The sequence below is a fragment of the Cydia amplana genome, chromosome 6 (genome assembly GCF_948474715.1).
Source record: "Cydia amplana chromosome 6, ilCydAmpl1.1, whole genome shotgun sequence".
Classification (NCBI taxonomy): domain Eukaryota; kingdom Metazoa; phylum Arthropoda; class Insecta; order Lepidoptera; family Tortricidae; genus Cydia; species Cydia amplana.
The window spans coordinates 7187746-7214575 of record NC_086074.1 but is presented as its reverse complement, the minus strand read 5'-3'; the positions used below and the strand labels follow the sequence as shown (position 1 = coordinate 7214575).

Here is a 26830-nt window from a genome sequence, read left to right as displayed (position 1 = left end):
AAATCTATAAGAGACCTGTACATAGATTTAGAAATAAATTGATGAAGCTATTGACTGATAAAAGCTATTACAGTGTAAACGATTTGCTCTTTGAAGATATTATACAGCCAGCTTTGTAGTCGTTTTAAGATTTTTGCATGCTAGTACAACCTGTATAGTACAAATAGCAGAATAAGCAACCAATTGTCACTTACCACCTAAGACACTATTGTACCTACTTATTCTTTGCAAATAAATACTTACTTACTTACTTACTTCTATAATCACCTTTACATGAAAACCCAACTCACCCCAAACACGAGGGACTACGGGGTGAGGTGGGTTTTCCTGTTTATCGTCAAAGTTATGAAATGGAACTACCCAAAATAGAATTAAAAAAAAACTAAAATACAAACGCCCAGGAAGCTTTAAAAATAATCGATACTAAACAACATGCATTCGGCCTACTGGTCGATATGAGTAAAGCCTACGACAGGGTCCAACATAACATTCTGCTAGAGAAACTCGTCGGCATTGGTATACGCGGAGTGGCTCGAGATTGGTTCGAATCATATCTACAAAATCGTGAACAGATTGTTGAAGTGGATCACTTCAATACTATAAGCAATACTGTAACTAAAGTACGATCGAACAAAATCGTAACAACGTGTTCTATACCCCAAGGAAGCGTACTAGGATGCATCTTGTTTTTACTCTACGTAAATGACCTTCCTGAGGTAATAAATACTCAAATCTCAGACGCAGAGTGTTTCCTCTATGCGGACGACATATCTCTTGTACTGCCTTGCCTAACCACTACTGAGCTAACTGATAAGTTGGAATCTACCTTGAATGTCATGTCAACTTGGCTGAGTGAACATAACCTATGCATAAACTTATCAAAAACAAACTTAATCGAGTTCAGGCCTCACCAAAGAACAGCGTTAGAAACAGAAATATCCTATAACAACACCAAACTGGAGGTTGTTAAAACATGCTCTCTGCTCGGTATTGAAATTGATCAGCATTTAAATTGGAAAAACCATATAGATAAGATTTCTTCAAAGTTATCCCAATTTACTTACGCCCTGAAAGAAATTAAAAAACCTCTGACCTAACTACAGCAATTTCTGCTTATCATGCATTTGCCCAAGCGTGGTTACAGTACGGCATTATTTTATGGGGCGATAGTACTAATGCCCCTGACTTATTCTTAATTCAAAAAAGATGCATTAGAATTTTGAGCAATATATATGTGGAAGAATCATGTAGACCCCATTTTATTAAACTCAAAATACTAACACTGACATCCTTGTACATTCTCGAGTCATGTAAATTCGTGCGGAAATATTTTTATCTCTATACCCAAGCTAAAGACCTTTGTAAAGGAAACCATAACTTGAGGCCAAGGAACAAACTGGTGCCAATTGGAATAGCCAAACTCAAAATGATCTCGAACGGACCACATTCCATGTCAATGAAAGTCTACAACAACTTACCTAGTCATATAGTAGCTGAAGAGAAATACAATACTTTTGTTACAAAACTAAAAAAATATTTAATATCTAAAGCTTTTTACACTCTCGAAGAATATATGAACGACGGATCGGAAAATATGTATTAGTTTTAAGTGTAAATTTAACATTTTTTTTTCCCTATGTTAAGTTATATTTTAAGATTTGTCACGCCCTAGCAGGGTCCATGCTGTACTTTATAATGTTATTATTATAATATGTAAGCACCTTGTAATACCATGGTTGGCATTCAATAAATGAAATGAAATGAAATGAAATGAAATGAAATGAAATGAAATGAAACGTCCGGAACACTTATTATATACACCATTCAGTTTGCATATGTAAAAATAAAATATTATCGAGGTTTGAATGTCAGTTTTGCACCTACTTACCCCATTTTACGGTACAGAGTTCATTCATAATAAGCTCAATGCTATCTCACTCAATCGGAAGCACAAAAGTGTGCAAAATGTAAGAATGTAGGTAACCGTGAAGTCATATGGCGAATTGAGTGCTCTAGTTTTACACTGTTTGGTTATGAAAAAAAAAACGTATATTTCAGCTATGCTCATTAAAATATTGCATCAAGGCTTAGTGGTAGTGAAGGGAAAAAAATGTAAACTTAATTTTTAAACTGACCTCGACAAACGTTCACTTGGAAATATCAATTATTAACTTAGGTTCCTAAAGGTGATTAGTTTATTGTTAAATCGTGTATTTAATTATTTCGGTTTAATTATACATGTATATTTAGGGATATTTAGGGTAACGTCGGACACAACAATGTAGCGTATATATAGAACACGTGTGCAAGTAGTAAAAAAAATGGGACAATCTTATACAAGGACGAGAATTTTATAATTTTGCGTGTGACATATACTTATGAGACAAAAAAGCATATTTGATCTTCGGTCATCGGTCTTATAGCCGACATTTTATGCCTTTATGGCTGTGTTTATTTAATAAACTATCGTACAATTTTATCGAAATCTCTACGAGTAGGTATGTCAAAGAGTATTTTAAAAATCACAAATATCAATTTACTTTATATACATTCTACGTTTATATACATATTCATAATCTACTTGTATTGTAACTGTGAGCTGAGTAATTTTACCCAATAACGGATGGACTCGCTTGCCTACTTTTTGCTCCATTGGTAATAATATATGTAGCTATCCGAGATGCGTTCCTATGAAATTTAATACAAACGGGATATAGTCACGGTCTAGTTTCTTTCTAGAATGAATCGACTATGCTTAAACATACATGGCTATAAACAACATGATCGTTTGTGAATTTAACTTGACTAGCGGAAAAAAACATTTGAACAAAATATTTTTTTTTTCGCAAAGTATCTTCTCTTTAGAAGCCGGAAATAATGTTATATACATATATAACCATTGCCATAAAGACAAACCAGCATTACATACCCCACTATATACAATTACGTAAATTATATAGTGCATGACTATTAAAATCATAACCGTTCTAGTTATTAGTGTCAGTTAAAAGAGTACCGTAAAATGTGCCTACTTTTTTCCGAAAATTGCTCCAAAATTCTAAATTTAATTTGAAATTATTATATTCAGATAGGATTTTATACATGCAACAACAGATAAAATTACAATCTAAAATTAAAAACTAAAGTTAATAATAAACTAAGTACTTATAATAAAATTAAAAACTAAACTAATCTAAATTAAAAAAAAAACATCTAAAAAAAGGCCCCCGCGGCATTCTGCCAAAGATAGGTATGTTGATTTATATACCGTTTTAAAGTAAACGATCACTAGGTAATTGTTGTAACACTTAAATGAGGGAAAATCTATATAGGTTTCATGTGGAGAGCAAAGTGGCACATTTTGCGGTATCAAAGGAGTGTATGGACGTTCCTGAGTCTATGCCAGACGCATGTTTATGGCCGCACCAACACTCGGCTCGATTAGATTAAAATAATAGCCACGATGCCCAATGTAGCGGACGTAAGGGTGTGTTTACATTTTTCACGTAGCGGTTATTTTATGAATATTTTATGAAAGGGCAAATTGTAAAGCTGTCGATAAGTTAGAAATAAATTATCATAGAGATTGAAGTTTAATGACAGAATTTAAACTGTTGTGAGACATATTGACATTGATAATTTTACGGCAATGTCGCGCGATTGACTAATTTAAAAACAAGTGAGTCTAAACGGTAAAATTATTCGACGTTTATGACATTTAAATTCTCATAATTATTTATTGATGCAGAAAGCTACACCCCATTGCAAACGTCTTAGCTTTTATGTCATAACTATGTGTTATGAAAATCAAATTTTGTTCTTACACCTATCTTATAATAAAAGAAATAGAACATTTAATTTAACGTTACAAAACATTTTGCAGACATTTTATGGTGACCGTCGCGTGACATGACACGATACAAGACATTATGCATCATTTTCCAAAAGCATGCAATAATAAGAGGCCCAATTAAAAAGTAATGTCACGTTCGAATCGTCAGGCCAAATAATAAAAGTAAGCGCACGCGCTTAAGTCCCGTTTCACTTTAAATTATTTTAGATTACTTTAAAAAACGGTACTATTTACGAAGCATGAAAAAAAGTCACGCCTTATAGCAATTACCATTTTATCTTTGGTTACAAGTGGGTCTATTCCTAAGCATTCCGGCTGTGTCTAGGCAGTGGGAGTACCGACCACGCATGCCAAATGTTTGATGTAATTTCCCCATTTAGTAGAAATCTCAAAGCCAAGGAGTCGCCAAGCAATTTCAGTAAGTAGGAAGGCCAAGTTTTATTGAAATTTGAGTTAAACTGCAATTTCAATCATGTCAGGAAGCGCGATAACCGCGTCCTGACTCAGGACGCGGCTATCGCGCTTTTACTGAATTAACCTTCTTTGTCATTACTGTTTCCGCAGTGGTTTCTTTACTTCTATTGCGTTCATTGTATCTATGCTGGCTGATTTAAGGCTGGCTTTTATATAGTATATTAACGACCCGCCCCGGCTTCGCACGGGTTAACAATTATACATAAACCATTATCTTGAATCACTCTATCTATTTAAAAAAACCGCATCAAATCCGTTGCGTAGTTTTAAAAATCTAAGCATTACATAGGGATGGACAGACAGCGGGAAGCGACTTTGTTTTATACTATGATGCTTCAGATATTAATACGAGTAGCTAGTTAGTAGCAATCACTTTTATAAGGGAAACTGAAAAAGTTACTCAGACCGAGTGTAAGTTAGGTGCTCTATGCACCTAACTTCAAAAGTGAAAAATCTTGGGGGAGTTGAGAGAAATGTCATTATCAAGTTTTTAAGTTGATCAAATTTTGTATTTTCATTTTTAGTTCTTCAAAGTTACAAGTAACTAGGTACCTATAAGTATTTATGTTTACAATATTATCTTTCCATTGAGGTGCCTTTTCTGGCTTTATTGTGATTGTTCCCGTTCATGAGATTACCGGACAGATCATAAAGTGACCATTTCTACAAGGTGGCTACAGCAAAGAGTTAAGAGAAATGACATTGTCAAGTTTTTTTTAGTTAATCAAATTTCGTACTTTTTTTTAGTTCTTCATAGTTACAATAATAAGTACCTACGTAAGTATTTATGTTTACAACAATATTATCTTTCCACAGAATTAAGTGCATTTTTCTAGCTTTATTGTGATTGTTCCCATTCATGTATTTAGGTACCGGACAGATCATAAAGTGACCATTTCTACAATGTGGCTACAGCATCTAAAGTGTCATTCTATGGAACTTGCTAACTATGTAAAGAAAAATCTTTAGTAAATTCATATTTTTTTACAGTTTCAATATGGCGGTTTGTTTACGTACTTAGTTAGCAAAGTTCTATAGAATGACACTTTAGGTACTTTGTAAATCAGGAACCGGTATTCCTGATTACGATGGTAATTATTCATGTGGACCCATAATTATCCGATTACTTAATTGCAGCTTATAAGAACGATAATACCTGATTGACACTTCACTGTTGACATGACAATGGTTGAACACCATCACATTATAATGTGATGTAAAAACCAGTTGGCAAAAAAAGTGATTATAAATGAATGTTTCACAAAAACAATAAAGATCAACCGGGTTAAATGATAATCGTACAAAAAATGTAATCTATAAATAACTAGTAGGTATTTATGTATTAAGTTTCCGTGATTAGTAGCCATTTGTACATGCTTGTTACTCATTTGTTCTATTTGTTTGTTTTCAAATATCTACTCGTAGTTCAAAACTGTAAAGCTATGTATTTTTCGATTTCAATACGTTACGATATGTCTTACAAGAACCGACAAGTTACGTGGGTATAAAATACAATGTCTGAGTATGCCGGCTCTGCCTGGGCCTGGTAAAAGAGTAGAGCCGGTAGAGCAGATCAAGTTAACCCTGCAAAGATTTTGCCAGAAACATCAAATTTCACTGAAAATATGAAGTTTGTTGTCGTATAGCCACAGTTTATCAAGTCAAAATACCGATTTTGACCTACCGAGGTAATATTCCTAAAAAAAGTTGATTCTAATTTTTTCTACGCACTTATAAAAAAACCATCAACAATTTGGGATAAGGCCTAAATGTAATAAAGTAATAATTCTGTACCCATTACTAAGTATTATGTAGTCGGTATCCCCACTGTGCACAGCCATTACAATAAATTACGAGTCATAGTAAAGGATGACTCACGTTAGATACCGGGCCGTGTCCGGGCCGGATCTTCCGGCGCTTACTTTTCTATGTAATCACGTGATGCTTTCCATAGAAAACGAAGCGCCACGACACAAGGCCCGGTCTAACATGAGTCATTTTTAAGTTATGTTTTACTTATATTCTCTTGGATGGCAAAAATGCTTTTGATGATTACTGATTTCTATCTCTATATCGTGTTTCGGGGCTTACCAGAATAAAGCGCTACCCTACATGTCTACCTCTGTATAAATACATATAATAATAGTCATTCATATTCCATAACACTAACCACTACCATTAACTTCTAGAAGCAATCGTCTTGTAACGATTGTGCGTCCACTGACTCGGTTGATGACTGTGGCCGGCGCAATCCGTCAGTTATATTATACAACATCAAACGTCCGTGTGTTCATATTGGTTGCGCAAACGCAAGTTATCTGAAGGACTAGTGCAATGTGAACCCTAGAAAGAACTATATCCTTTTTGCGGTACTAGCAATAAGCACGAGTGATTGCTTACTGCGTTTCGACTGTTGCAGCTGTATCAGGTCGATATACCTATACCTACCACAACTGATGTGGTATGAGCTTTTCACAAGCATACTTGCCTAGTAATTAATTATAATTAGCAGACATAGGAATCCGTGGGGCAAATTTTCTTGACAGGTAAGGACTTCCTATATCGATAAACTCAATTATCGATGCTCGTTCTATATACATACTAGTGATCACTCAAAGGTTTGCTTGTAAAAATATGTTTTTTTTTTAAGTGTAAAAATCAAATAAAATAATAACTCAATTCGCTTTGATTGATAATCAATCAATAAAGAGGTTGAGATAATATTAACTATTTTATAGTGCAATAAGTATTACGCCCTACCTTTATATAACCTAGCGATTACTTAAAATATGCTATGTGTGAATTTCATACTTGTCTTCAATGCAATAGTTACAAAAAACACACAATGTTGGGGGCGATCACTAGTATAGAGAACGAGCATCGATAATTGAGTTTATCGATATAGGAAGTCCCTACCTGTCAAGAAAATTTGCCTCACGGATTCCTATGTCTGTTAATTAGGCAAGATAATGTTGATGTTGATGTAAGCCGAGGACTGCCGTGCTTCATGTAATGTGCTACTGCTGTGTGGATCCTCAGGGTAGATCCCAACTTCTGGGATCAGAAGCTTGGGCTAATTAAATATAATGCGTAATCTGACAGCAGTTATACTGGTTTTGTAGTGGTTGACTCGTGGTCATCAAGTAATTGCAACGACACCTTAACGAAGCAAAATGACTATTGTAGCGCAAAAAAGCAATAGACCATCTTAACAAAACAATCGGTAAAAAATCGGTTGTAGGCTTAATTACCAAGTATCTGTCTATTCTGTCTGGAATAAAAATAGATACGTTTGTACAAATTAATTTCACCCAATGGATAAAAGCTGTGTTTCTTTTCTAAGAGTGTTGGCATTTAACATTTAACCGACTAGCTTTGTTTTATAGGCGGGTACAAGTCATCATTACAATATCAAACAGAATGATAAAAGCTATACTCAAAACCGCTATCCCGTAAACATAAACTAACGTTTAGATTCCGGGAATCGTCCGTATTTGTAAATTATTTTCAGCATTAATTAATGATAACCGTGTATGCTGTTTTAGGCTGTGAACAAAGTATACCTATAGAAATTTAGGTTTTTTTTTAATTAAACTCTTACGATCTATAGTAAACCAAAACCACCCACATGGCAGTCATGGCACTAGAGGAAGCATAAACTATCAGATTGCATCTTGCGGGTCGTTGGTCACGTACCAGCGTTGTGGTGGCAGCGCCTTTGTTTCTCCCTAAAATGTACATAGGTACATTGTTATCTAATGGTGTTGAATTACATTTTAAAGGGGTAGCGTGGTGCGATACAAGTTTTATGTTGTCAAAAAGTTAATCATTCCAGTATTTCCTGTTTATTTTTAAATTACTTGAACACAAAATATAAGACAGGTAGAGGTATTATTTATAACCTCACATGTTGCAGAAGAAAAATATATAGGTAGCGAAAGCGAATGATTTTTTATTGAGTACCTATCATAAAAAAACAGTTCAATTTTATCGTAGGTATTACAAATTGCTTTAGTAGTAAATTTCAAAATCACAGACCGAACAATCTCAGCTTAGGAGCACCGTAAACAACGTGACGATCGCAGGTACGTCGTAGTATACACACCAAATAAAATACGGAGAATTTCTCCAGACAATGAGAGAAAAAAACAAAGTTCATAGACTCCTTACTAAATCCTTTAGGGCCCTCGCAGCGGGAAGTCGGGTCCTTATCTTAAGTTAACTTTTTGAGTAGAGAGGACGGAGTGGGGCGGCGCAGCGCCACAACACTGCGCACCGCCACCGTCGCCGTACGCCGCGCCCGCGCATTCGAAATTCGAACGAGTCCGATTCCATTTTCAAACTTTTAAAATGTTTTCGTTTACAGTGCTGAGGTGAATCTGTGAATAACATCGGTGCTTGCGATTGTGCATTGGAACGCATATTTTGTGAAGGATTTGTTTTCGAGTGGAGCAACCCTTTGAAAATTTAAGGTAAAACTTTTGTTTTATACTAATACGTAGGTAATATCGAAGTCATTTCAATCCTTTTGACATATTCATCTGTAGACGAAGAAAATACATAAAATTATTTTAATAATTGAGCAAATGCCGGAAAACTTAAATGTGAACGGACAGGTTGCAACCGCGCCGTCAACCCGCTGCACATTGCAATTTGGTTTGAGGGTAATTACAACACACGTCCAGTGGCCGACACTTTCACGACGTTGCATAGAAAAGGGTATCTAGAACGATATCTATACTTCAAATTGGCTGCTTATGTTGGCCGTAATGGAAAATCGGTGTTTTCACTTAACACGAGACCTTGCGGGCAAGGAGAACGCAACCTAAATATAATAATAGGTGCATAAGATGTTATATGTTTCCTTTTAAATTCGTGTCTTAACTTAGCACCTTGAAATTTACATTTCAGGCTACTGTATAAAATAAGTAGATGATGTTATGGTTATTTTCCGGCAAGTAAAGCCAAATTGCTTCAGAATAAAAAAGTGGACAGTAAAAAAGGGACACCGGAAATTATCTGGCACTTTAGCTCGTCCGCCGTCGTTAATACGTTACCAAAAACATTCGAGACTTGTGAATAACTACAGATTTTGTCATTTTAACTGAAATCGGTTTCTCAAACAATAATGGATAGTCTTATATCTAAATAATATTATGTCTAATCACTTACTTTTTGTTTGATCAATAAAAACAAACGTTGAAATATAAGGTAAGTTATATACTTACTCAAATTGAAAGCACTATTTAGGTAAGTACTTGTAGTACGACTTTCAATAATGCAATAATGAAATAAGGCGCATAATAACTGCATTCCTCTCATGTTTTATGTAAATGAAACTGTACCGTCGACTTATAAAAATACAAAAAATCTTGGTTCAATAACTTCACAGTTCACCGGCAAGTACCTAATTAGAATTACCGAGATACCTCGCATTTTATTGACATGGGTTTTGGTTTACCATAATAATACCTAACAAAGACCAAATATAAATAAAGGAAATGAAATTTATACAACTTTCGACAAATTATATACATACTATAGTTCATTTTTTTTAGCATTAGAAATAAGGTAAACAATCTTGATGTGTCTTTTAATTGAAAAACACATTTTAAAAATAAATTACGGTAAATATGTAACAATTATGAATCTAATACGATCTTTTATAGTCTTCTGCTTTCATAAGTAATAGTTATTGATTTTTAAAAAGTGTTTTTCAATTAAAAGACATGTCAAAATCGCTTACCTTCTTTCAAGTTCTTTCTAATGCTAAAAAAAACGAACTATAAGGCCCCCTCCACACTCGTGCGCGAATCGCGGCGCGAAGCCGCGAACGCGAGTGCGAAGTCGATTTTCGCAGACAGCGTTCGCAGCTTTACGCCGGGATCCCGCACATAGTCTGGTGGCTTAACCTTTGGTAGAAGCTACTAGTGAGGTACTAACTAACGAGTTTAACGACCGACGGGTCCTAAAATTATCTAATATACATAATTTGCGTGGCTCAATGAAGACATAGCAGCTGTCAAGAGCCCTTGTTCTACGACACGTTTCCTGCCTTAACACAGTAATACTCTAGAAGATTCTCTATTTATTATATTAAGTACCAAGAGTCGGACCAAGATAATTCTGCATGGCATTTGCAATGACGAGGTGTGATTGCAAATACCTATACGTCATCATTCATATCAAATTTTTATTTATTTATTGCTCAAATAATTGACACAGCATTGCAGTAAAAACCAAGGTACTGTGAAATTCAAAAAAAGAGAAAATACAAGGAAACAGAAAAACTATAAATAAAGACCAATGACAAATTAAACATTAGATTTGGGCGACAACATAACAGCGTGGCTCCGTTGCGTCGTCTGACTTGTCTTCTATGAAGATATGACGTTGATAATGACACTCCCCCACTTTGTTCCTATTCTAATCTGTGCAAAATTAGCTCAGACGGACTCTACCTACATTATGTACGTTGTACCTACTCTTGACTGCATGTTGTAAGGACTCCGGTAGTCAACGTATGGAAATTGGAAATTTCTCTTAATCCTTACATATGTATATTTTTATTTGTATTATTCATAATAGAGGTAGCAATTAGGAAGATCCAATAGGTTGCTTAAGATCTAACTGCCTCAAAGATTTAATTTGTCCAGTTGACAAAGCAAGGATAAGCCGAATATAATGTTTAAATACGTTTAAAGAGGAAATCCTACTTCCTCTATTGTTCTATTCTGGGTAAGTACGTTTCTTTCTGTTTGCATTTATCGTACTGGCGTGACGAAAGCATTACTGTGAAGTACCATATTTGGACTTCCAAGCATTTTCAGCAGTATTAGTAGAATTTTCGTTTAGCTACATATAAAAAACCGGCCAAGTGCGAGTCGGACTCGCGCACGGAGGGTTCCGCACCATCAACAAAAAATAGAGCAAACAAGAAAAAAAACGGTCACCCATCCAAGTACTGACCCCGCCCGACGTTGCTTAATTTCGGTCAAAAATCACGTTTGTTGTATGGGAGCCCCACTTAAATCTTTATTTTATTCTGTTTTTAGTATTTGTTGTTATAGCTACGTATTTGTATGATTCCATGTACATATGTATATATTTTTAAATCTAATTTCTATTACACCTTATGTGTATAATTGCATGAATTCTATAGTAATTTAAATTGTATTTCTTTTTCCTTATTTTCTCGTAATGCATGTTAATTATAAGATATAATTTTTTTTTTGAAAAGATGTGTCCCGCCGAGTTTGTTGCCGGTCCCATATTGGGATACCCTCCTCCAATTGAGGGGGGATTTAAATCTTCTCGGGGCAGAGGTGTAGGGTTGGAGCCGGTCTACCTAGCTTTATTTGACGTTCATAAGCGCATTGTAATTATGCCTACTTGAATAAACTATCTTTTATCTTATCTTATCTTATAGCGGCAACAGAAATACATCATCTGTGAAAATTTCAACTGTCTAGCTATCACGGTTCGTGAGATACAGCCTGGTGACAGACGGACGGACGGACGGACAGCGGAGTCTTAGTAATAGGGTCCCGTTTTTGCCCTTTGGGTACGGAACTCTAAAAATGGAAAAGTACAAAAATGTCTGTCATCAACTTACTCCTTTTTGTCAGTCCCAAGTCACAGATTATATAATAGTTCTCCCAAGTCCCAAGATACAGGCTCTCTGCCTAGTTTGGGGCTTAGCGGAAACCTTTTGTGCATGCTACTCTATTCTTAGTAATTATCAATAAATTTATTCTTATTCTTAATTTATAGTACTCGTATTAAGTTTTCTATTAGTTCTGTCAGCCAAATTGGATCAAATCCAGTTAAATAGGTATCTATCGTTATTTTAAACTTAAGGTTCTTTGTAAATTTATAAATCCGCACAATATTTTCCTGCGCCGATACGCTATATGAAGCTCGATGATTGCACAAATACGCACCATTACTCCACACAGCACACAGGGAATCCTAGTTCAGGCATTTGTAAATCACTTATCTTTATAAATTCTTAGTCTTTAAGAGCAACCACTGTACTATACTTTTCTCAATAAATTATTTGTATTTGTATTATTAACCAGGCTTCCTAAAGATTGTAAAAGTTTTCTAAATGTAAATAATATGCTCTTACAATCCACTTGTAAACCTAGATTATTGCAATAATTTATTTTTTTTACAATATCGGGTGGTATTATGCCTAATTCGTTGCAGCCAGGATTGTGGATGCCACTCACGAACATTCGCAACGCTCTTGCGCAGCGTACGCGCTTGCGCACTTGTGTTGTTTCAATAGTCTACCGAGCTTAGGCTCTGACCACTCTAACTTTGCACAAACTTGACAGTAAGAATGCATACATGTCCCTAATAGGCTCCATACTTGACGTAGCCCTTGGTTTGAAAACTTAGCATGGTTCAACTCTAGTAAGGCAATCGTTTGGCATTATACAGTAACAGATATGGAGAAATTATAAATCTAACTCCAGAGAATTAATACAATGCTTAGGAATGTCAATAAACTGCCACCGGTTCGTAAAGAAATACCCCGAGAAGACTCTGCGTAGGGCGGGTAGCTAAAATTTAATTTTATCTCCTATAGCACTGATTTAAACTTTCGCGATTTTTACACATTATCCTTACTATGCGATTAAGTCCCGTTGTAAAATTTAATAATTATCTCCTATAGGTTGCATACCATGAGGATTTCGCACTAAATATGTTTTCTTTTATATCTTAGCATTAATGTTTTATGTATGTTCTCTTTGCCAAAAAAATTGTATCCACGAGATAATTGTTTATTTCGTAGTAGGTAGGTATGCGCGCGAAAATATTGTCACATATTTCAATTTCTGTTTAAATAACTAGCTTCCACCCGCGTAGGAGTTTTTCAAAACTTTCAACCCCTTTTTCAGTTGGTACATATTTCACCCCTTTAATTCTAGTCCCAAATAAATTTCAAAAGAGAATTTCTGAATTGAGCTTAGAAAAGTTTCAAGGTCCTACTTCGAATAGTTTAGTCTGTGACAAAATCTATATAATGCGGCTGTTTTATATATTTACATAATGTATTTTTAATTTTCTAAACCACTATATGTTATTAGATAGCGAAATTATAATGGTTTGTTGAACTATCGGCTCCTTCACACTACATGGACAATCACAATATACGGTCTGGCATCATTACTAGCGCCTTGGGCTCTATTGCCACTCAATTATATATATATAATTTATATACAAACGATTAATAATATTGCCCCCTCGGCATGCTCTCGAGGTTACTGGCAAAGTAGAATAAAAAATAAAAAAATAAAAATTACAAAAAAAAAACAAAAACAATTACATAATATATTTTACATTTTGCATTTATCTAGTAATTGCTATCAGCGCGTAGTACGCCATAGCGATTGAAAGTTAACACGTAATATAGCCCCATGCATGCTGTAGGACTGTTATCGCTTACTGCTGGGCGAGCTCGGAGGACATGCTGACCGCGTGGACCAACCATTATACACGCGTATCTTTGGCGCGCTCTCTTTATTAACGTCTAGGTCACGTTACGCTGGACTGCGCGACAGCCTGGTCCGCCCGCGCTCGCGCGATGACAATTTCCCTGTACCTACTGTACTTACCAGTTGCCGATTGATACTTCACAATTATAATACCCACATTCTTAATAAAAAATTATTTGCTTTGCTTAGTCCTAGAATATATTTTATGCTATTCGTGCACTCTGTAAATAATGTATATAATGTTTGTTTGTATTTCTCTATGTAAGTGAATGTAATATTCTTTTGGAGAAATAAATTCTTAAACCATAACCATTCCTGCCTAATAATAAATAATGTATGTACTGCGAACTTTAGTATAGCTTCGACACCTGATAATAGGTCATCTAGAAGTTACGATAGTATTACTATTAATGTGACTATGTCAATATTTGACTCTATAGGTGCCCATACATTTGAACTGACAATACCTACAAATAGTAGCTAACTACCTAAACAAACAAACAATCTAAAGCCAACAGGGAGTATTACTGCAATGTTTTGCCACCAGAGTGCAGTACTAGCGACGTATGTAATACCATAGAGTAACTTATACATAGTGTACCTTAAACTGTTTTTTGACAAGTTTTCACAGACAATCAAATATGACATTGATACATCAAGGCGGTTTGTTTACAAAGGGTCTACCGGGAAACGCGAATTCGAAACTCGGCTATCTGCCTCTTTATCGCTCGAATATGCAAGAGCTCTGATAGAGAGGTTAGATAACAAAATTTCGACTCTCTAGTTTGCGGTAGACCCTTAGATTGTGACTTATTCTGGGTGTAGCGCCACCTACGCAGAGTTACGCGTAATATTCCCTATTGAGATACCTAATTTACAAAATAACTAATCTGTAACATAGAGCGCATGAATTAATCTCGTATAGAAAGCTGGTGAGATTGAAACGGCAGCCATTATGCTAACCCATTAGCGCGCCTTTTACGTAATTATAAGAAACAGTGTAATGACGCGTTTGATGCACTAATCTTATCGATTGTTATGAGACTTATGAGCTTGTAGCATTACATTATCTTATAGTAAGACAAATGTATTTTCTTTTTTCATAAGTTTATCATTTGTCTTCAGTTTATATACACAGTTCTTACCTAATATCTATGTTTTGCGTCCATGACCATGGATGTCATAAATATCAGTACCTTATACATATCCCACTGCTGGGCACAAACACAGAAATGATCTACTCTACTTTCATTGATCATAATTCTACCTCTGTGGCATTTTGCGTTCAAAATCGCTGCAGACTTTTCTCGGTCTAACTCTAAGGTACGAGCACAAATTTGTTGGTATGGACAAAAATGTTGCTTCTTCCTGATGTTTTCCTTTGTTGTTAAGCTGGTGGCCAAATAATATTCATAAAGGTCTCTGCCCACTACACCAGATCATACCATGACCGTGCTATGAACGTATCAGGCACGGAATGTAACGCGATACGGACTACTATGCCCACTACACCGTGTCCACATTGTTTCATATCCGTACATAACGGGTTTAGTGCCCGTAGTAACTGCGTATCATCCCCATAGCATCCGCCTATAATCCCCGTAGCATCCGCGTTTCATCCCCTTAGTACCCGCGTTTTATTCGCGAGAGCCAGACTCGTCAGAAAGAGCGAGCGAATGGTTATTATACTGGCAAGAGCGAGCAACATATTAGGCAACGCGTTGCCTAATATGTTGGCTTAGAACGGTCACCATACGCGGTTATAACCCGTAGGCTCACCGTTTCGCCGTCTGCACGCACCGTTCTGGCAACGTTGCGTGCCATGCACGGAGCGTTTCGGCACCGGCAAAATATCCTCGCCGACAATTTTTGACGGTCCGTGCATGGCACGCTACGGGTATGGTCGGTGACGGAACGGGCTAGTGGGCATAGTCTCATACTTTTTTTGTCTGTCACGTTCATAGCACGGTCATGGTATGATACGGTGTAGTGGGTAGAGACCTTAAACAGCCAAAATATAAATAATTATAGGGACCCTTTTACTTATGTTACTACAGTTTTTTATGTAATAAGTACTGCTAGTTAGCAAACGAGCAGACGAGAGACGAGAGCAAGCAATTGATTAACTACTTAGTAAAAAAAACAAAGGGCAATTTGACAGAATTATGCCACTTCACGGTTGATAGGGCGCCAGATTTTTAATTACTTCATAAACTATTGAGATCCTCATTCTTAGCTAATAATGGCCAATCAAATGGCGAACATTATCTATTCGATGCTGTTAATTGTCGATAATTCCTCATTGGTATTAACATTAAATTGTATTTTGATACTAATTAATGCTCGTCCTAACTCAAGATGAACATAAAAATGATGTATTAGAAACCGGGACTTATCTCGTGGATTTAGTTGGTAGGATAAGTAAGGATATTTGGTATTTCAATACCTATCTAAAAACAATTTCATACTGCTGACTTTATACAGATTTTGCTAATGATTTATACATGTTCTAACAATTCAGCTCGTGTTAACCGCGTTGTAAGTTTAACTAAGGTGAATGTGGAGAAGATCGTATAGCAGGTAAGATCGTCTACAAGCCATTTCATCGCTTCTAACCTTGCGTTTGTATACACATAATCCACTTACAGAGAGTCTCTTCTTTTCTGACTGTGTCTGAACGAAGTAGGTACACACAAAAATACAAATACGAGAGTTCTTGCCCTATGACGGTCTTCACCACATTGACCTTAGTCGTTTGTTACTTTAACATTTTAAACATGTTACAGTTCAATAATCTATATGTGTAGGTTACCTCTATAAATAATCTCTGTGAGATGAATAATACTTACTGCTCGCACATATTGAATTCGTTTTCTTTTTATTAGTCAAGAAGTCATCACGCGAAGATTTTTAAATACTTAAGTATGTAAGTATTTTACTAAACGATGTTACGTATTTTGCAAATTATAGCGTACTTATTAAAAACAATATAATCGTGTTCTAATATAATTAAGTGACTAATTAGTATAAATATTGAAATAGAAACACGAATCATGGAACTAGGTTTCTTTGTTATAAAATGTTGATAAACGTAAATAAACTACTAATTTAATTAGCCTATTAACATACTAATTTACGTAACTATAGACATTAACTTAATCTTGAGTTATGATTATAAGTAACTAAAATTTTGGATTCGAATAGTATTATTAGAGGTGAGATACAAACTAGCAGGCACTCTCATCTTAGCGTATACCCAAAAGAATCTCTCTTTATCTTCTATCTCTAAGAATTTTGTTACTACAGCATACACATTTATGCTCAAAAATTGTCGTTATGATTTAGGTTACTTGTGAATAATAAAGTACCTGGCAGTAGACTGGTATCAACTAGCGTGTTATGCAAAAATAGATTAAGTAACAAAACAATCTTGACTACTTTCGTCCATATCCAACAGCAGTCAACTTTTTGCTCAACCTCTATACTTAATAGGATTGTTGCTTTTTATCTATGCGATCAGTTTTCTACTAACAAAATTAACATCAGATCAATTTGGTATACTGATTCAAGCGATTGTGATTGAATAACGAGGCAACATTTCACTTTTGTAATGCATAACTTTGTAATTTTGTATTATTCGACTTTATTACAGATGTGTGAAAGCAGTTCATTGACTAAACATCGTATATTTAATTTAGCATAAGTAAACAAAACTTACTAATACTTACCAAAGATAATAGATAGTATGGAGAGGTCCTGTCATAGTAAATTTTGTAGTCACAGTAAATTCACTGCCATCTATCGACACACGATCAAAACTCAAAATGAAAATGTATAAACTATCAAAAAAGAAATATATATGTATAAGATGATTCAACTTTTGTTGTTATAAATAAGAATAAAGAATAACTTCATGTGTTGCTCTGTAAACACAGATTTATTTTTAATATTACATGTTTTTATTTTAACCTACATTGTATTAATAATAATACCGACCTGTAAACAAAGAAAGGAGATTTAAAGTTTATTCCTTCTTCAGTCACTTCTTTTCCAATAACTAATTATTTTAATACGGCATTGCAATATACATTTTCACATTTTAATAACACTGACATGACAGACAAGTCACAGAAGAATATCTATACCATAACTAAAAATGTGAATGATGTCGTTTACCTTTTTACATATGGATAAATTATTTTATTATTTTTATATCATGTCGAACCATGTTCTTTCACTGATACTGTATTAAAATTGTTAAATATGAAACGGTGTCGTCAACGCCATCTAGCCCAGCATAGGCCAAAGGTGTGTGCGCCATCTATCCAAGAATGACTTTTTCTTGATTACCGAGGCAGTTTTTTCCTTAGACTTCATCTTATACGGAGTTACATATGTCTTTGCTAATATACCGACTAAGTTAAAGGCAACTCGAGCAAATAAATAACTAGCCGATCATATTAAGAGATACCTACTTAAATTTTATAGTAATTATTGATTAAAAACACTCTCCGACCACCAGAATATTAATCCCGAAGGACCCATTCATTATTCTTACAGGTATTAACTTTTTGGACACGCAGAGACTTTTTTTTAAATGTTCGTGTGACCCAGATATTAGATTGCATCCGTCATAAATTCATAAATACCTACTATTATTGACTGTTTCCGCATTGGGTTCAAGAACATTGAAAGTCGTTGACGACTTTTTTAATTTTATTTATTTAAAAATAGTGACGTAAGACTTCGCTCCTATTGGATTTTCAAATTCAGTATTTATGTATTTTGAAGGTTGGCAGCAACAGAATTAATACATGCAAAAATAAATACTATTTTTCTAGTTAAATATTTACGTAACTTGCATTTTTTACGTGAATGCCTGCATTTTTTACACTGCAGGAATGATGAATAGGGTAAAGGCACCAGTAGTCAGCCTTATAACGACTTTTTTAAGTTTGAACGTTCGGCATTTCTACAGGATTAGTCGGATAATTAAACAAATGACATGGTTAGATCAATTGTTTATCATAGTTTTAAAACAAAACATTTAAAAAAATAACAATCCTCTTTATAATATCTCTAATTAAGTTTAAACAAAAAGTGGCACTTTTCTCCAGTAGTCAGCCTCCAAAATCCAGTAAGCAGCCTCTGTGTACCCAGTACTCAGCCTATATAAGTTATATATAGTTTATTATAAACTATTCATAATAATTAGATCAAAATCACTAATATTTATATCAAAATCAACGATATTATAATATTTATTTTTTCTTTATAATTTTTGTTATAGTTATTGTAGTTAGTTGTAGATTTTAATTTTAGTTTATAATTTTTTGCATATATCAAAATCAACGATGTTATACAAATATCTATTTTTTATTAATAATCTTAGTTATTGTTATTGTAGTTAGTTGTAGTTTTTAATTTTATTTATAATTTTTTTGCATATATGTATTACTTACCTACTTGTTTACTTATTTAATAAAATTTGAAATTTGTTGGCCATAGGTACTTAATTAACTAACACTATTCTTGCAAACTAAGAATCGCAATATTTATTTTCTAATAATTAATCCGTCAAAAATTAACGAGGTAAATCAGGTAATATATAATTATGTTCCTAGTAGGTATTCGGTAAAAAATAATTAATCGAGTCTATGCAGATCTAATTATCATGAATAAAAAAAGTCATATACCGAACAGGAAAAAGCAAAATGATAATTATGAATAGTTAACGTCAAAAATATGTATACACTTTTGAACCTTATTTCAATGAGATAGGGTTTAAAAATGTGGACATATTTTTGGCGGCGACGTACCAAGCAAGGTCAATGGCTGAGTACTGGATCCGCGAAACCCAGTGCTCAGCCGCATTAAAACGTTATTTCAAATGCGGCTGACTACTGGGTTTTACTTTAAATTGACTAGGGCATGCCTAACTAAATTTGAAAATCTAAATTTAACGGTCCTAGCGGTCGCATTGGCTCGAAAATAATAAAATAAACGAATAACCCAAAGGTCAGCCGTGGGGGGCTGGGCACTGGATTCTTTGGAAAAAAGTGTTATCCAGTAGCCAGCCCCCTCAATTTATAAGTGAAATATTGATATTTTCATTCAAATATAATGCAATTTAATAGATAAACTAATAAATAAACCAATCATTAACAAAAACAACAAACTTTTAACATTAAAACATAGTTTTTCTTGCCTGTTAAGAAAACACCACGTGCAGTAAAAAATATGGCGGACATGACACTATTGCACTCGTCGACAAAAAGCACCTGTATGAACGAGTATATTTCTTCCCCCCGTTCCCTCACCGCACCTGTCGTGTGACGTATTAACCAATAAGGAATCAAAGCTCCTATTTGAGTACTCGCGATTTGTTTAAACGAATATACCAGATATTTATGACCAATAAACGACTCAAAAGGCTGACCACTGGTACCTGGCTGGCCACTGGTGCCGTTACCCTATGTATAAAAGGAATGTTTAATGCATATTTGACTAGAGTCCATACATCAGGTATAAAACGTTTAATAACTAAGTTCAATATCAAGTAACAGTATTCTCAAACATCAACTAACATAGCATTAATAGTTAGTACATACAAAGCTACTACCTACTACATATATATAAGCGCTAATCTAAACATACTTATTATATTTTTTCGCGGTGGAACTGCTTATTTTTATGAAATGATACAAAAGGCGGAATTAAATTCTCTGCTAGATATAATATAGGTAACATGAAAATATTTCGCGTAGTTATTGTTAAACTGTTCTTTGAAATATATTGAAAAATATTGCCTGGTGTATCTAACTCTAAATAGTAAATACTTAAGAGGTACAGTTACACACAAGTTCAACAGACAATTATGTTTCTGTCGATGACACAGCATAAAACTCAATTCAATAGTCCATAACGGGAGCAATCCATTCACGACTAAACTGCACAATAATTCGCCGAAGCTCTGTTTTATATAATTTTAACGTCATATTAAGATTACAGGTTGTTGCATAAGTGGTATCGCAAGCAGCGTTAAACCGAACCACGCATAATACGCAAAAGTGCAAATTGCGAAGTGGTTCAACTAGCTTGTAATGATTCACATGACGTCATACTTATCCCAAGCCTTTTATTTCATACAGTATCAGTGGCAAACAAAATTAGAGGGAGCAAGTGATATTGCTACCTCATTCTACCGCATGGCTGCGTCCCTTGGAGTAGCCGGCGCTGGCCCACCGTGTAGAGGAGCCATAACATGCGCGCGCGTAGTATGGCGTATTCATATTTGTTATGTCAGTTTGTTATGTTGTATATGTCAGTGTATAAAGTTATTCAACTGACAGATCATATCCATAACAAGACCAGATCAAATTCATAACCTGTTATTACAATCAGAATATGCCTCCAATTCGTGAGCCTATTCGGGCAATCTGGAACATACCGACTTCAATTCTAATTACAAATTCAAAAATTGTATTCTCTTCTGCAGTCTTCGCAAGTCACCACAATGAATTTAAATTTATTTTTGTCTTTTATGGAACTACAATGATATTATTTATAAGTACCTATAGTTTACTTTATTTTTGCCGCTTTAATAAGAAAGATAAGTTTTTGTAAGGATATTTAATTCAAGCATATAAGTTAGCAAGGATAGTTACGTACCTACCAAAATGAGGGACTAAAATGGCTTGTAAGGATATTTATTTTTAAGCATAAAAGTTTAATAGTTACGTACTAGAACCGGGACTAAAATCTTGTAGCATTTTAACCGTGTTTATCATATAGGTAATTATTGGCATGGTTATTATCCTAGTGCAGTGATCTATAACCGGTTTTTGCCAACAAAGATGCGACTATATAAGCAAAACTAGTTTTATTTCCATTCAAAAACAACCATTAAATAGGTAGGTACACATACAAAGCGGCCAACTCTATTAGATACGATTGCTATACCTGCTCATTTATAAAAACCTCTACCTGCCTTAAAAGAAGAATACAAGTCAAAGTCGGCAAAAGGTTGTGTACCTCTTACAGCTGGCAGCCGTGTGTTGATCCTTATTTATAACCTATTGTTGTTATCGTACCTACCTGTTAGAAATTTGAAAATCACCGAACAAACCGGCAAGAAGATGCCGTGCCGCAAGACTCGCAAGAGCGTATAATTATTAAATATTTCCAGGCATATATAATTTCTTACTAAGTATTAAACCACTAAACTAAGTATATAAATATGTACCTACCTATACAATTGAACGCACTCGACTCGTTCAATGAATATATGTATAACTAACAAAACTAACAAACATACTTTGATTTGTTTAATGAATCACGTGGCTTTATTTGTTTACTTTAGGCGAAATACGTATAAGTACATAATACAAAATAATACTAGTCAAATACGATTGTCTAAATAAGCAAACAAACTGCATATGAATTTTGTATATTCTTTGTGCTTTTCTGTTTTAGAATGTTAGTTTTAGAATGCTAGTTTTTTTGTTAACATGTGAACTTCTTACTTCATACAATTTTATAAAAATGAATTTGAACCTAAATTTCGAGGCATTAAACGTACCCAATGTAACCTACAGTGCCAATTAATCCATGCTTGTATGTCCCCATTGAAGTCCTATGGAACCTTTTATATACGTGTACTCATTTGTGAGCAGGTCACGTTTTCTTGTATAACAGGTGACGTTAACTTATTAAGACGCGCGCTGCCAACTGATTAGTTTCGAAAACGGATTGACTTGGACCAAGGTTAATTGAGAGCTGTTCCGTTATAGCCCTTTAATCGATACTTTACTACTTTGGACTTGTTTTAAAGCAAAATCAAATACGAAATACAGTAGAAATTTGGTAATCTGGACGGGCCAATAACCGGCTGTTGGCGATTTTTTATGGTATAAAATCACTTAGACTAAAGATGGATTTTATTTATTAACATAATACTTGAATGAAAGTAAGAAAATACTCTTCTGCGTCACATTTTCGCACTTAATTTTGAAAACACGATCTCTTTGTTGTGGAAGTAGTATAATTTCTGGACTATCAGTCGTTTTCTTCAACCCATTTTAAGACACTGGGGGCAAAACCGGGCGCCAAAACCGTCCGGATTACAGGGATCACCGAATTAGCGAAACTCTACAGTATACCTACTTGTAAGTATTTATAATCACGCCATTCTATCTTATAATCGTCTTCATTGTCAGTATTGAACAGGATGGCTGGCTCTTTATGAGTTAAATAATATTTTCTTAACCTTGTCCAACCTTAATAACATTAAGCTATCAGATATGGTCATATTTTTATTGCTGTATTGTATACTTATAAAGATCTTCATTTTTATGGATGTTTTATCAAAATTCAGATCTAACACATTTTATATTCAAGAAATCTACTTAAATGACATAATGTCTGGGCGTTGTTGCGTAGTTAAATAAACAAAGAAATGAAATAAGATAATAATTATGAGATCCGCCCAAAAACTACACTATATTATGTAGGTCAGTCAAAGCCATTTAATCCCACACCCGTACGTGTGGTATATCACTAAGTCGGTGATAATTTACGACTAAACTTAACATACTGCCGAGTTCATAGGTACGAAAGGCCTCAACCACGTTTGCCTTGCAGTAATCATTTAAAAAACAAGTTTTAAACACATAATATACAGACAGTGTACATTTATGGAATAAATTACTATAACATTAATCTTAGAAATCCACTTAGCAAAATGGTACTTATAAGTCCAAAATGGAAGAAAAATACATACATACGAATGGAGAAGACATAAGATTACATTGAACGGTCAGAAAAAAGGAACGAAACAAAATAAAATATTTATAAAAAATTAAATCCGATTTCTACACCAATAATAAATTAAATATATTTCCATCGAAACATGTAATTATTTTGACGAGGCGATTAACCTCCCAACAGTTGACGAATTTGTTTTTTTAAATATGAAAGTTTAATTATTTCCCAGTTCCGAAAATACCACATTCATCTTTCTTTAATCGATGTGCTCAAGGCGAAGGTGGTTATTATGTATACCATGATTGCGGCATCTGCATGAGCTTTATTCCAATGTCTCAGAGATTATAATCGATTGATGGAACTCCATAATGTCCGGTGGATTTACGAGTGATATTTTCATGACGGAAGCTCGGAACTACTCGGAAGTAATTATAGGACGGTATGCCTAGGCTAGTAATTTGCGCATCGATCGAGTCGGATAAGGTATTCGAACTCATCAAGGATGGTTACAGTGTTTCGGTCGTTGACGTGTTACTTGTTTGGGCATAATACATAGGTCGGCGAGTTGAAGGCATCAGTAGTTAGCAAGGTTTATACGTTCAACGTAATTATTTTTATCGTTAGCCTATATTTGGCAACATAGTATAGGCAATTTCTTATGAACGAGATGGATTGGTTGGTATAGACCCACAGACAAGACATCCTCTCGACAGCCTCTGCCACAAATATACGGTAGTTTTACTCCATTTTCGAGTCAAAGTGTCTTTGTGTGACGTCCGTATCTTTGAACGGACCCATCACGGCACGGGACTCGCTCACCTCGTCCCCCGCACCCCAGTATTTTTGGCAGCATCGGTTTCATGAAATAATTGCTCTAAACTCCGTCTAGAGGATTCCTAGTCTATGTATAGACCCAACGTTAGCCGCCGGTGGAGACTTTCGAAGGATTCCTTTATAATAATATGGTTGGATTAAATGTTGCTGCACATTTAATTCACACATTTACTCTGTACCCCTAGTGTAAATTTCATTCGATAATGTAACGTGATGTGAATTTACACTAGGTTCTCTTTTCTTGTTTTCTATACACAGCGTCGTGGTTACCTGATATTCAGGTACCTGGGAATTATAGGAAACAAATAGCGAGTTTTTTTATCGGTACGATTCCCGGACGACACAACCGAATTAAAAAAAAAACTTTGAATGCAGTGTTGTTTTATTTAAAAAAATAAAAGAACGTACTTATTCTTTAAGTAAAATGTGCTAACTATAAGGTTTTAAGGCACTTTCCTTCCAGGGCCCATTCATTTTTTCCACACTGCATATGCGATGCAAAATGCAAAATCTATTGAACTCTTATAATAAATACCTATATGTCAATGTTAAAACTCTAAACAAGTAATTGTTTCGAGCATTATTATCAAAACATGGCGGCGTTACACGTGTCAATGCATACGATCATTCTAACTTAAAATTAAAATGTATTTTACAGTACATATGGCCCTATTTTCCCGCACTAGTGCGTAAAATAGCACTTTTCGTGTGAATGTCAAATTGTAAAGGGCCCATATGTACTGTAAAACGTTGTACTGTACCGTACACGTGCGAATAAGTAATTCGCAACTCGTGTCGATTTAAAACACTCCTTTCGGTCGTGTTTTAATTTATCGCCACTCGTTACGAATTTCCTCTTTTTCGCACTTGTATCGTAAATAAAAATAACTATTCTAACAAGTCCGTCCTTTGACCCACCGATTTGGTTGAGGTCGCCGTTAAAGTTTTTGTTTATTCTGCTTATAATCTTATTATTATGCAACCGCATTAATATTTAATGAGTCAATAAATAAATCATGGCTGCAGCGCTGTCGGAAGACTCGAAAGATCTCGATTCTGGTTCGTTCCCATTCAAAGGATTTTCTAGGATTAGGGTTACCAGAAGGAACTTTTTTCATACCTAGAAATTTAAATTTATCATTTAAATACTTACAATAATTTACATTTTGTCATTTGTGAGACCAATTGTAAAATGCCGCCTGACACTAATACTGAAATAACTGATGGTTTTTTTTTCACGTTGTTCACTGTGTAGATTTTGATGAGATTTTAATGTAAAATAATTGGCAATACCTACCGCTGTAATTTGTTGATAATTTGAGCATCAAAAAGCTCAATTCTAAGAAAATTTACACTTATTAACACACATACACACTTATACATACTTATTTACATGTGATACTGCCTGCTTATACTGATTATGCCAACTTAATAAATAAACATGTTTAAGCAAATAAATCATTCATTCATTCTGACTCTCCCAGTCACGATTGTTTTTTTTTTTCAATCGGAACTGATACATTGGTACAGCTTGCCAACCCTGTTTAGGATGTTCTCTCCCGAGGCCCCTAACACAATGTACAATGAGCACCTCAGGGCATATTTAGATGCTTAGAGAACAATGCCATGAGGATTAAATCGAAGGTGCCGTTATACCAAATTATACGTACAAAGTCTTAAGGTGACGGTAGAGGTGGGTAAATTTTCAGATTCTGTCAATTTACCCCATTTCACACACAATCGCACTTCACGCACACTACCTCACTTTACTGGGACAGGTCACTGACCCATCAAGTTTTTTTTTAAGATAGCGTTTTGAGTTTAGTGGCCTCCTTTTAGGAAAAGCGTTCCATTGAAAGAAGAAAGAGAAACAATACATTTAATCTTGCTTTCCTTGTCTGTTCATGACGTATTTAAATTCTAATAATTCATTTGGTTGTTGACAATTTTCTACATTATGGCTTTGTCGAGATACGCGTTTTCTAAAGTTAAACCGAATAAAACCAGATGTCATTAAGTCAGATGTAAAATTTTATTTACTACTCTATACGACTTTTCATAAGGCTCAAAATCAATTAAATGAGAATTTAAATAAATAAAGTTCCGGCAGGGTGCAAAATTTAATTAAGGCGGACAAAATAAAATTTGAAAATATATGGAAACAGTGTTGGCTAATGTACCCCTAATATCTTACACTACTTACTATTAAATTAATACAATTAAAATAAAAAATATTATACCGGTATTCCACCGGTATTATTTCAGTGCTGAAGCGATTATCTTCGATCGTAGCCTTGATAATGTAGGTGTTGATAGTTACTTACGGCGGTAGGAGCGGCAATGAACCCCGTGCAGAGTAGAACGTGAGGTGCGTTGGGATAAGTGCATATATCTACTT

General features: G+C 34.7%; 1 protein-coding gene across 1 annotated transcript in view; it reads left to right on the top strand.

Annotated features, from left to right (window-relative positions):
* Window positions 1-8506: 8506 nt before the first annotated feature.
* Window positions 8507-26830, top strand: part of LOC134648757 (patched domain-containing protein 3) — a 70959-nt gene continuing 52635 nt past the window's right edge. Inside the window, exon 1 of the mRNA XM_063503285.1 lies at window positions 8507-8799. The gene's annotated coding sequence lies outside the window, so the exon portion shown is untranslated. The remainder of the gene's footprint in view (window positions 8800-26830) is intronic.